A 13,016-nucleotide genomic window follows, 5' to 3' on the forward strand; every position below is an offset into this window, starting at 1 on the left:
CATATGTGCTCCCACTTCCATTCTGGAATATGAAGAGATTGAAGTAGACCTGCCAGTTTCTGGTGTTCAGCCTTAACTTGCTGACACTGAAGACATTTAGATACATATTCTGCAATTTCATGTTTCATATTTGGCCACTAATAACTCTGTTTTAAGTCCTGATACATCTTGTTGTTACCCGGATGCATAGCAAACATTGATTTGTGAGCTTCATCACTAATTTTCCTCTTCAATTCAAGACTGTTTGGAACACACAACCTATCTTGGAATTTCAACACTTCACTTACCACACTGTATCCTAGTTTCGGATTTGCCTCAAATTCATCAGCTATCTTTTTGAGGAATTCATCTTCTTTTTGTCTCTGCTTGATTTCATCAATAATTACTGGTTCGGCTGAAATGACGGCTACCAATCCGCTTTGCTCATGTAATACTACCTCAATCTCAGATTTCTCAAAATCTTGCAGGATTTCCTTCTATTTAGTACATAGGCAAGTTAGCTCCCCGTTGATTTTCTTCTTAAGGCATCAACAACTGTATTGACTTTTCCGGGGTGATACTGAATCTGAAGGTCATAATCTTTTATTAGCTCAAGCCATCTTCTTTGGCACATATTTAACTCCTTTTGAATAAAGAAATACTTCAAACTATTGTGATCCGTGTAAACTTCGCATTTTTCCCCATACAAGTAATATCGCCAAATTTTCAAAGCAAATACAACTACGGCCAATTCCAGGTCATGTGTTGGGTAATTCTTCTCATGAGGTCTCAATTGTCGGGAGGCATAAGCAATTACTCGTCCTTCCTGTATTAGCACGCAACTCAGACCCTTATAAGATGCATCACTATAAGTCACAAAGTTTTCCGTACTTGTAGGCAATGTCAACACTGGTGCAGTGGTTAATCTCATTTTCAGTTCTTGAAAGAAAGATTCTCTTTCGTCATTCCATTCAAATGGTTATCCCTTGTGTGTAAGTTGGGTAAGAGGTACAACTATTTTTGAAAAATCTTTCACAAACCTTCTGTAGCACCCAGCTTAGCCCATAAAACTGCGGACTTCTGTTACATTTGTTGGAGTAGGCCAGTTCACAATTGCTTCTCTCTTCTACAGGTTTACTGAAATTCCCTCTTTGTTGATGACATGCCCTAAGAAAACAACCTCATCCAACCAAAATTCACATTTCTTCAGTTTAGCAAATAATTTCTTTTCTCTAAGTGTTTGCAAGACAATTCTCAGATGTTGTTCATGCTTAAGTCTACTCTTTGAATATATTAGGATATCATCAATAAAAACCATAACAAATTCATCAAGGTAAGACTTAAAAATTCGATTCATAAGATCCATAAATGCTGCAGAAGCATTTGTCACTCCAAACAGCATAATAAGAAATTTGTAGTGACCATACCTCGTTCTGAATACAGTTTTCTCAACATCTTCTACCTTCACCTTCAACTGGTGGTACCCGGATCTCAAATCAATTTTAGAAAATACTTGTGATCCCTATAGCTGATCAAACAAGTCATCAATACGGGGTAAAGGGTATTTATTCTTTATCGTTATCTTGTTAAGTTCTCGATAGTCAATACACAGGTGTAAAGTCCCATTTTTTTTTTCACAAGTAATACTGGTGCACCCCATGGCAAAGTACTTGGTCGGATAAACTCTTTGTTAAGTAGGTCTTCCAATGGTTTTTTTAGTTCTTTTATTTCAGCAGTAGACATTCTGTAGGTGGTTTTTGAGATAGGCTGAGTGCCTAGGACAACATCAATGGTAAATTATATTTCTCTGTCAATCGATCCCACTGACAGTTCATCAGGAAATACATCTGGGAAGGTTGGATGTCATCAGAGACTCGAACTTGGTTATTTCTCAAGCTAATGGAGACTGGAAAGTCAAAGAGGAGAAAATGAAGGTTTACCATCAAACCCTAGATATTCTGATTCCGAGGTTTGAAAAACTAATGTTCACATATCTGTTGAGAGAGAACAACCAGTTCGTTAATGCATTGGAAACTCTATCTTCCATGGTAGACATCCCACTGGGAGTGAAGATGCGTCCAATCATCATTGAACAATAGTACACGCCTGCCTATGAAACCATCGCAGCAATAAATGAGGTTCAAGATAAAAACCCCTGGTAATATGACATTTGAAATTTTCTGGAAAAGGATATGTATCCACCAGGGGCAAATCCTAAGGATAAACGGGGAATACGGTGTCTGGCCATCCAGTTCATCATCTGCAGAAACAAGTTAAGGAATGTGCTAGGGCTTGGCTTTTCACAGCCTTTTGAAGAATGTGCTGAAATGAAAATTCCATTAGAGCTAAGGCCTATTTACTAATTTGGCCTCTCATTATGGGCCGAGAAAGTAAATACTTAGTCAAATCAGTTTTGCACACTAAGTAAACCAAAACAAGAAACATGTAGTGTCTCTGTTTTATTGCAGAAAAATAAAATGCAAGATATAATTTCTCCATAGGACTCTATATTTACATTCAATAGGAGTAAAAAGCATGCTGAGATAATAAACTGCTCACTCTCATTATCCAGCGCTAACAAACTCCCAATGGACTTTTCTGAAGTAGAATGTACAAATTTAGAACTTTATTCTTGATAGGAGGTTGTACTAAGTACTTCTTGATGACTTCAAAAGCATGCCAGTGGTAAGGCTTCCATATGATCTGTTCTTCATCTTTCAACTTTAGTAACTGAGAAAAAACTTGAACCTTTCCTGCCATATTGGAAATGAAATGCTTAAGAAAATTGAGTTGTCCCAAAAGTTTCTGCAGTTCCTTCTTGCAAGTAGGAGGCTTGGCTTCCTGGATTTAGGAATGGCAATGGGGCGGGGCGGGGCCGGGGATTTCCCTCCCCGTCCCTGATCCCCGAAAGTATGGAACTTCCCATCCCCATCCCCGCCCTTGTCCTCGTTCCTGTCCCCGATCCTCGAAGGGGAACCCCTCACTCCCCCTACCCCTGTCCCCTAACGGAGATCGGGTTTCCCCGATCCCGAAACATCCCCGACGGTGACGAGTTACAGAGCTGAGTTACAGAACCCCTCATCACACACACACACACACACATCCTCATAACAGAACCCCTCATCATCCTCATAACCAGTCATCATCCTCATAACCAGTCTTCAACCAGCTAAGTTACAGAACCCCTTATCATCATCATCTCACACATACACACACACACACACAAACACACATCTACAGATCTGAGACTGAGATCTGAGTCGCCATCATCATCATCACACACAGACACAGGAAAAGAAGAGAGGTCTTGATCGGTTGAGAGAGAAGAGAGAAGATGGAGACTGGTTGCGCCACTGGTATCAAGCGGCGGAGTGCGGCCATGGCGGCGTAAAGACGAGAGACAGAGAGCGGCGGAGGAAGAGGGGATCTGAGGTGAGAGAGAGAGAGATCTGAAATGAGAGAGGAGAGGAGTTCTGTGATAAGAGAGAGAGAGAGATGAGTATATATTTTATAAGTGGGTTGGTGAGTGAGAGAGGAGAGGGAGGCGGGGTAGAATCAGGACGGGAAACGGGGCCGGGGTCGGGGCGGAACAACTTATCACCGTCCCCGGCCCGAAAATGATTGGGGATTTTTTTTTAATACTGTCCTCGGCCCATCGGAGGTATTTTTCAGGGAATCCTCGTGTTAATCGGGGTCGGGTCCCCGTCGGGCCGGGTTTAAATTGCCATCTCTACCTGGATTGCCTTTATCTTGTTCTTGTCAACCTCAATTCCTCTCTAATGAATAAGAAATCCCAAGAAATTGCCTGCTGTTACATCGAAGGCATATTTCAAAGGATTCATTTTCAGGTCACAGACATTTCTTCATCCTCTCAAAGGATTTCTTCAGTGTTCCTCATAAGAATTGGACTTCACCACCACATTATCTATGTATATCTCCATAAATTGGTGTATCATGTCATGAAATAAAGAATTCATGGCATGCTAGTAAGTAGCCCCAACGTTTGTAAGGCTGAAAGACATTACAACCCATTCATATGTTCCCAATGCACTAGGACAGCAGAAAACTGTTTTGGATGTATCTTCTTCTACTATAAAAATATGATTCTATCCTGAGTGGCCATCCATAAAACACAGAACCTTGTGCCTAGCAGCACCATCTACTAACAAGTTTTCCATAGACATAGGGTACTTATCCTTAGGGGTGGCCAAGTTCAAGTTCCTGAAGTGTATACAAACTCTAATTTTTCCATTTTTCTTGACTATAACACTATGTTTAATAACCATTCTACGTATCTAGAAGTTCTTATAAACCCAACTTCAAGTAAACACTCCAATTCATCTTTGACTAGTAAAGTTACCTCATTAGACATCCTTCTGGGTGGCTATTCGTACGGCATGAATTATTCCTTAATTAGCAAATAGTGCTCCACTAGTTCTTTGGACAATCCAGGCATTTCTGTATAATCCCAAGCAAAGCATTCCTTAAACTCACACAAGAGTTGAATAAGTATAGTCCTGTATGGTTTAGGAAATAGTTGGCTAATGTAGATTGGTCTAAACATTTCAATCGTTCCCACATTAATTTCTTCCAGAGGGTCCTAAACTTCTACCTTAAGGTCATCTAACTTGGCAAGAGTTGCTTCTAATTCCTCAAACTAGATTAAATCTTTTACAGGAACGTCTTCTTCAAAAATTATTGTGGCTGAGTTTGCCGAAACTTCTTCTTTATCTAGACCCACTAACTTCTTATCTAGACCCACTATCATGTCATGGCCTTTTCAGTATCTGAGGGTCTTGGGTCCATTCTTAAACCTTTCTGCAAATCCAACTGTTGGCCCGCTGATTTCTGAAACTAGGCCAACTAGCTTTTTGTAGACACTCTCCAACTCTTATGCTGAGAAATGGTTAGATGCATTAATGGTTTTTGGATGACCGTACTTATCATTTCTTGAAAACTTCATAGGTCCAATTTCTTCATTGTAGAACCTTGCCTTCGCATGATTCACAGAAGCTACAAATGGTTTTTTGTCTCCCACAGCTAAGTTCATGATCAAGATTCCTTAAGAAATTGTTGACCCTCCTGTAAAATTTGTAATGCTAGTATTGGAAGGCAACAAATCTTTCTCTGTCTTGCCCAGTTTATACATCATGGCTTTCGGTATGAGATTGATTGTAGAGCCATTGTCCACCAATAACCTATTGACTGGAACCCCATCTAACAACCTTATAATATACAATAGACGAAGGTGGTTACTGGCCTCTGGACATAGCTTCTCAAAAATCACATTTGTTGAGGATAATACACATCTGTCTTTAGATTCATCCTTCAACACAATGATGGAAGGACTAACTTCTACAGACTGGAAGGACTTGTGCTGAAAAGAATCCTGCAGAATTTCTACTGTCTCTCCATGCTCTTTAACATCTCCATGAATGTAGTATGGCTGCCCTTTCTTAACCCTGAAAGACTAAGGTAGAACAAACACCGCATTACATGAAAGTTTATGAGTTGAAGTACCGAGCTTACTTCCAAGAACTACCATTTTCTGCTTTGCCTTGCCCCTTTTCCTTTCTAGCTAGCTAGGATTTCCAGTGCAGGAGGCTTCTTAAGAAGGACTAAGGCATATGTTGCCGATTGCTTCTAAACAGGAATGGAATCCTTTTGCACAGGACTGGGATCAATAGGTCTTTCCTTAGGATGGTACTCCTTTCTAACCTTCTTTCTTTCTGGAGCCTTGAGTTCTGAATTCCTAGTTAGGCTTATCTTCTGAAACTTCTTACTGGACTTCTAAATCCTCGTGCTCTGCCACACCTTTCCTCTTGACCAGTCTTGCTGCTTGTCTCTTCCATTGTAGGCAACGCTTCTAGGATCTTGGCAACGTTGACTGAGGATGCAAGAACTTGGGATGTCTAACCTTTGTCCATCTTCCTGGAGGAGTGACAAGATGTTTAACATTTTTGGCTTGGCCTTGGGCAAAGACTATGATCTTTAAGTTCTATATTCTTTCCTGCAAATCGGGCTTGGCAAGCTGAAGTTACCGAAGGATTTTTCTGTTTTCCTGGTGGGATGATGAAACTCTGCCCCATACTTCATAACCACACTCTTGATAGTTGGCTTATTTCTTTGAGGAAAATGGCCACGCTGAGTACATGCTAGGTTCAGGACTAGAAGGTGGAGTTCTTACTATTTATTCCTATAACTCTAAGACCAAGAAACTTTTTTGAACACTGTTTTCTCTTGTGGGAATCATAATAGAAGTGTCTATTTTGTTAGGCCATGAAGAAGCCTCTATAATAATCTTTTGCTTAGAAGTGATTCGTGGCATCCTTGCCATGTTTGCACTAAACTCCTTCGAAAAAGGATCACCATCTACTCCCATTGTAGCCTTTTTCTTCTTAGGAAATTTGAACTCTCCATTGTCAATGCGATCCTAAATAGCATTTCTGAAGACAATGCAATTATTAGTAGCATGATTTCAGGAATTATGAAACTTACAGTATTCCTTGTTCCTAACTTCATCAGTAGGAGGAATTTTGTGACCCATTGAGAATCTAAATGTCTACCATTAATTGGTCAAAAATCTCTTCTGCTTTGGTGATATCAAAAGTGTAGGAACAAGTTGTCTTAGCCGTTATGGAATTCCCTTGCGCCTTCATTGGTTCCACTTTGACAAATGCCTTGCATACATAAGGCTTTTATGTTCATAATTTTTGCCACAACAACCTCATTGTTTCGTTATGCGTCTACATTTGCCATCGGATAATTAGGATCCCTATAATAGGTGCCCTTTGATGTATTCCCCCGGTTTTGCTCCTCTCTAAGGATCTGCTGACACCTGGCTGCTCTCGCGGCTAATTCAAAGAGATCTTTGAATTCCATGCTTTCGAATTTCTTACAAAGTTCGAAGTCAGGGCCGTTTTAAGCCAGTCTGACATACTCCATTTCTAGAATAACATTGTGACACTTGAATCTAGCTCTCTTGAACCTTGCAATGTATGCTTCTACCATCTCGCCAAGAACTTGGATGATTCTTGACAAATTGGTCATGGTAACCTCTGGTTCGGTTCTATAGAATTGCTGGTGGAACATCTCTTCCATTTGCTACTAGGAATGGACTGAGTCTGGTTGGAGATTAATGTACCAAGTAAAGGTCGTTCCAGTTAAGGAATTGGTGAACAGCCTTAACTTCAAGAAGTCATTCTTTCCTGCCTCACCATATTGTACCGTAAACCTAGTAACATGCTCAACAATAGAATGATTATCTTCCCCAGAAAATAAAATAAAATTATCGACTTTATACCCTCTAGGAAAATCATAATTTCTGTAGACTGCTTCTAGATAAGGCTTTCAATAGATGGGCCTGCCAACACATCTAAATGCAGGACCGAATTGTTCCTGGATGAGATCCATAACCTGATCTTTGTGCATGGTCAAATTTGGTTAATATGCCCCCTGATAAGCTCCACGCGATGGTTGGTTGTAGAAATTCTAACCATTTCTTTCAGAAATTGGTGCAAAGTTTTACCATCTCTATTAAGAAATTGGAGCAAAGTTCTGGCCTCGTAGATCTGGACCAAAATTATACACTTTCTGTTCAGGAACGAGAGCGAAGTTCTGCCCCAACGGTTCAGGAATCAGAACATAATTCTGGTTTCTCTGTTTTGAAATTGGAATAAAATTATACCCTGTCTGTTCAGGAATCAGAGCAAAGTTCTGCCCCCCTTAATTCCAAAATCGATGCATAGGGATGCCCTCTCTGTTCAAGAATTGGACCAAAGTTCTGCCATCTCTGTTTAGGAATTAAAGTGTAATTCAATTCTCTCTGTTCCGGAGCAGCGAATAAAGCGTTAACTTTTGACCAACCTTGTTGGAACTGAGGCTGACTGCTCTCCATAGGCCTAGGACCAACTCCTTGGACGTTTTGCAGATTTTGGTTCTGAAGGTTCTAGCTGTGGAAGCTCTGGTTTGGAGGTCCCTGATGTTGTAGATTCTACAGGTTCTGGGGGTTCTAAGGAGTCTTGCCATCCTTGATCTTGAACGGCCAAAACCCAGGAAGTTGCCCTTCTAGTCTCAATGCCTTGCTCCCTTCGTTCAATGCCTAGTCCTCCATACCCCTCAGGAATGGGGTTACTAGAAGAAGAGGCTTGAAAAACTCTTGGAGGCGGCGGTTTAGCCGTAACTGGCCTGCTCTGAGGATTTTGCTCTACAATGGCATTGAAAGTTCCTATTGTGGGCAGAATTGGAGTTGGCGGAAGAACTGCAGAAAGCTTGTCTCCCAAGTCATCGTCATATTGGCAATTACTTTCATCAGATTTGTTTGGGATTACCTTATCTCGTGTAGTGAAATGGACAAAGAGTGAGAGAGCTCCATAGAAAGCTCCCTATTGGCCATGATAAGGCAATGTCTAAAATTTTCTGTCATACCCTGGAATCCTTCAAAAGTGTGTCGCGCTACTGACGACCTAGAATCACCTCATCCTAAACTGTTAAGAGGCAACACTATTCTTGATTAACCCGTAACACTTTTTTCTCTCGTTTTGCTAACCATAATGAATGTTTGATAAAGACAGCACCTAAGGTCTCACTAGGCTTGTCAAATTTGTTTGCACTCCTCAGAAATTCCTGTTGCCACTCAAGAAGTCCTATGGGTGTGAACACAAAAAAGCTTATTAACGAAATGTGGGCGGGTCAAAACTTGTGATCCTAGTTCAAGGTGTAGGAATTGTTGAACATTTTTGACTTCTAACACAAAGAAACGACTATGTGTGTCTTTGATCCTTAACTTGGTCCCCTAAGAGTAGGAACGGTTTTGATCTTCAAAGGCTAATGCCTATCTCCATCACTTTGACTTGGGCCATTGAGCTCTCATTGGCCGCCACGTGTCCCTCAAGGATCAAACTTGAATTTATTTTGCATGCTTTAGGGAAAAAGGCACATTTAAATTGATCCTCAAAGCCTCTTTATTTGCCATGTGTGCACCATCAATCCCAATCTTGCATGATTTGGGGAATTTGGTTCCTATATTATAGCATTGTTGTTAATTTTGCCAAATCTTCAAATCCCATGTAGTCTTCATCCATAGTAGCCATTTAACTACAAACTAAGAGATAAGGCACCAAAATATGAGATAAGACTCAACAACCTCCTAATTATTAGAAACGGTCGAGGCTCACCTTATCAAATCAAATCAAATTAAAATTAATTAATTAATTAACCCAATGACTTGGCTAATTTAATTAATTAAAATAAATCAATTTCAACTGCTACTTCATCTACCTTGATGGTGGTTCCCATAAAATCTCTGACTCCTCATCTTTCATTATCACGTGGCATTAAAAATTGTAAGAATTGCTAGGTGGCAATTTTTGCCAAAAAGGGTACAAACAATAATAAAATAAAATATTATTAAGTGTGAGAACAAAGATGAAATGGGATATGGAAATAGAAGTTCCCTGAAATTTTGGCACATTCCAATTTGATTTGCACTGGGAATAATGTTAGAGACCCACATTTTAGACCCACAATGATCTGACAATTGGGTGTGAAACTAATCAAAAGTTGATACCTATCATATTACCTTAGTGTGGGTCAAATTATGAGAATTTTTTTGTAGGTCTCAAACATTTTATTTTGCACTAATGCTACTGCTCCCGATTATTTTACCATAGACCCATACTCTCATATCATACTCCAAATTAAAATTGTGCAAAGTATCGTCTAATCCGTTAAAATTGCTCAATTCATGTTGATTCACCTGTTAATCGCAGGTTAGTTTAATCCATGGTTTGAAATTCATAATTAGTCTTTGAAACTGTCCTATTTGACAATAGTTAATATATATATACGTCTAATAAATTATCAAAGTAAAAATACGTGGGATAGATTTAAGATATAAAATTTATTACAAATTAGTGTTATATCTATACAAAATATTATGTAAAATTAGTTAGTTTTATATATATGAAAAATATTGTGTAAATTAGTGTTTTATATTATGCAAATGAATGATAATTGCTTAAGATTATTCTTTAATCAACTAACAATTGAAACCACTCAAACCACAATTTGATTATTTATTATTCTGCCATTCGCAAATTAATTTATAATTTTACCCTCAAATTGTACCACACTGCATACGCTTCTACTAAAAATGGAGATGGGACTCATAGGACACCAATCCTTTTTTCTTTTTTCTTTTTAATTCAATTATTATTATTTTTTTCTAAATGAAGTTTGTATTTAAAAAAAAAAAAAAACTAATACAATTGTTTAGTTTAAATTTTTTTTAAAAATAATATGTTTGGTAATGTTTATATTTATAATTTTCTATTTATATTTATAAAATTTTTGAAAACTGTAAACAAAAACTCGTTTGGTTTCTGTTTCCCATTTCAAAAAATTATAAACAGTTTACAAAATTTTAATTTTGTATATACAAAAAAGTTGGTTTCACTTTTTGTTTATTTATTTATTTATTTATTTTTTTCATTTCTTCTCTCGCCTGCTAACCAACCCATTCCCCCTCTCTAATCTACCCTACCCTACCCCACCTCGATTTTATTTATTAAATTTATTTATATATATATATATAATATGTATATAATTTAATTTTTTCAATATAATAAAACTAAAATATTAAAATATTATACTTAATATTCATTTTCACTAATTTATTTATCATGTTACATCTTTTAACTCTCATTAATTATAAATTACTATGTATAATATAATAATAAGTACTATTATTAACACTTACCTTTATTCTTTAGACCCCCCCAATTTTAATTTTTTTTATTACAATTATAACTTGAAGTAAAATTACAATAAATGACAACCACCATGGAACACCCAACAACCAATGAAAACAATTAGAATTACACTTTACAACATCATACACCCACCCCCACCCCCACCAAACCATTTGACAGCGGCGTAGGAAACCTAAACCCTAAACAATATTCATTTTCTCATCACCACCCTAAACCCTAATCAGAAATCATTATCATTGTGGGCTGAGGTCGTTGGTTCAAATAATTGTCACCATTTGTTGATATAAGAAATCAACAATTTAGATGAGTTGAGCAATAGAGGACGATGGCAACAAATCGGACGAGGTTGACGTTATATTTGTAAGTTTATCAATCTTTCAATCCTTGCATTAATGATTCTTTGTTGTTTTTTATTGTTGTTTTGTTGTTTGAAGTTGTTCAATACTGGTTTGCCAACTATTAGTTTTTGTTCTGTAACACAGTGCTGAATTCTATAACACCCGATCTTTTAATCCATTTTATAATTACCGAACTTTTATCAATCTCAAATTCTAAAATATAAAGAAGATTATAGAAAATAACTTAGAGCACAACCATTACACAAGTCCAGTGTTTATCTTTCTCATAAAAGTTACATTTCACTTTAGAACATTAGCAATCTCAATAATCTTACATTATAGTTCAAGAAATAAAAACAATACGACAAAATACCCAAAGACGACTTACACTTTTCAAGGCTAGGGCCTTGATTACACACATAAGTAAAATTTCCATCCCAAACACATAAGCCCGATGTCTGTGACCACATAAAATATTCAAATAAGCTTTCGTGCTCCATCAATATTTCCATCAATTCCTAATTAAGTGAAGGCACATCATCATAACTTGAAATGTTTGTTATGATAGGAATGAACTAGTGCCTAGTAGAGAATACATTTAACAAGGCATATAAACATTTGATATGATTATGTGTAACCCAAAATACTTTGCTCCAAGATTTTTATTTAAAACAAATCCACATGAGTATGTATATATATGTGTAGAAGAATATAAAACTTTCCAAACAATCCCACATTCTTCGTCCTCACATGGATGGATCAGTGAGCACCTCACACTTTTCACATTTATGGTTCGGTCCCACATTTTTTGTCCTCACATAGATGGGCCAATGAGCACCTTACACGATCAGGTATGTGGACACCTCAAACATTCCCCACATTTGTCGTCCTCACATGGTCGGGCACATGGGCAACTAATTTCCCCGCACGGGTACCAAACACATCACACTATATATCATTTCAACAAACTCCTAAATTTACCTCATTACAAGATGTTTTAACACATCCACACAACATCAATTTATTTTCAATTATCTCTTAAACACCAAAATTCTTAGCTAGGGTTTTGTAGAATTTATGGCTTGTTTCCATAGTCTCTATCAATCCAAGAATCATGGAATCAAAGTTGATTTTATTTAAGAATATTCAAACATTACAAAATTATTGAAGCAAAACCTCCATTTTCCATAAATACTCATTAAATCAAATCATCTATCTCATACCATACATATATCATGAAAACTAACACATAATCAAATCATAATATAGGTATACAAGGTTAAAAGTATTCTTACCTCAAAGGTGATGATGAAAAAATGAAAACCCAACTTGAAGCTCCAACAAAATCATGAATCAATCGGTGGAAATCTTGATCAAGGCTTGTTCTTCAACTCTCTTGAAAGATCTAAGGTGGATTCTTAATAGAAATTAGAAGAATCAAGTATTTTTGGGGTTAGGGTTTTGGAAATGGATTTGTAGAGAGAGAGAGAGGATATGAAAAAGTGGGGAAAAAATGAGCAAAAGTCAGTTTTTAAGTTTGCTGATTCGCGCAGACCGCTCGAGCGGTCTTTTCACCATTCGAGCGGTGAACTCAACTTCTCAGTATTTCAATCTACAAAACAAGAGGATGCACACTCTTCACCGCTCGAGCGATAAACCCACCGCTTGAGCGGTCACTCACGACACAGCTAATCACACAGGCACATACTCTAAGACATTCCCAGCACATCAACCTTATTTAAATGTTTTCTTTTAGCCTCTTACATTTATATTTCATTTACTTAAGTTTACAATTTAAATAAGGAAATACTCCCCATTTGGAATCAAATAAATATATTAAAAAAAATTAAAATCCAATTAAATCAAAAAGTGGTCCCTCCTGTTTTAGTATAAAAGTAATTTTCCTACTGAAATTTCTAAGTTTTAC

The sequence above is a fragment of the Camellia sinensis genome, chromosome 1 (genome assembly GCF_055761805.1).
Source record: "Camellia sinensis isolate YWXY chromosome 1, ASM5576180v1, whole genome shotgun sequence".
Classification (NCBI taxonomy): Eukaryota; Viridiplantae; Streptophyta; class Magnoliopsida; order Ericales; family Theaceae; genus Camellia; species Camellia sinensis.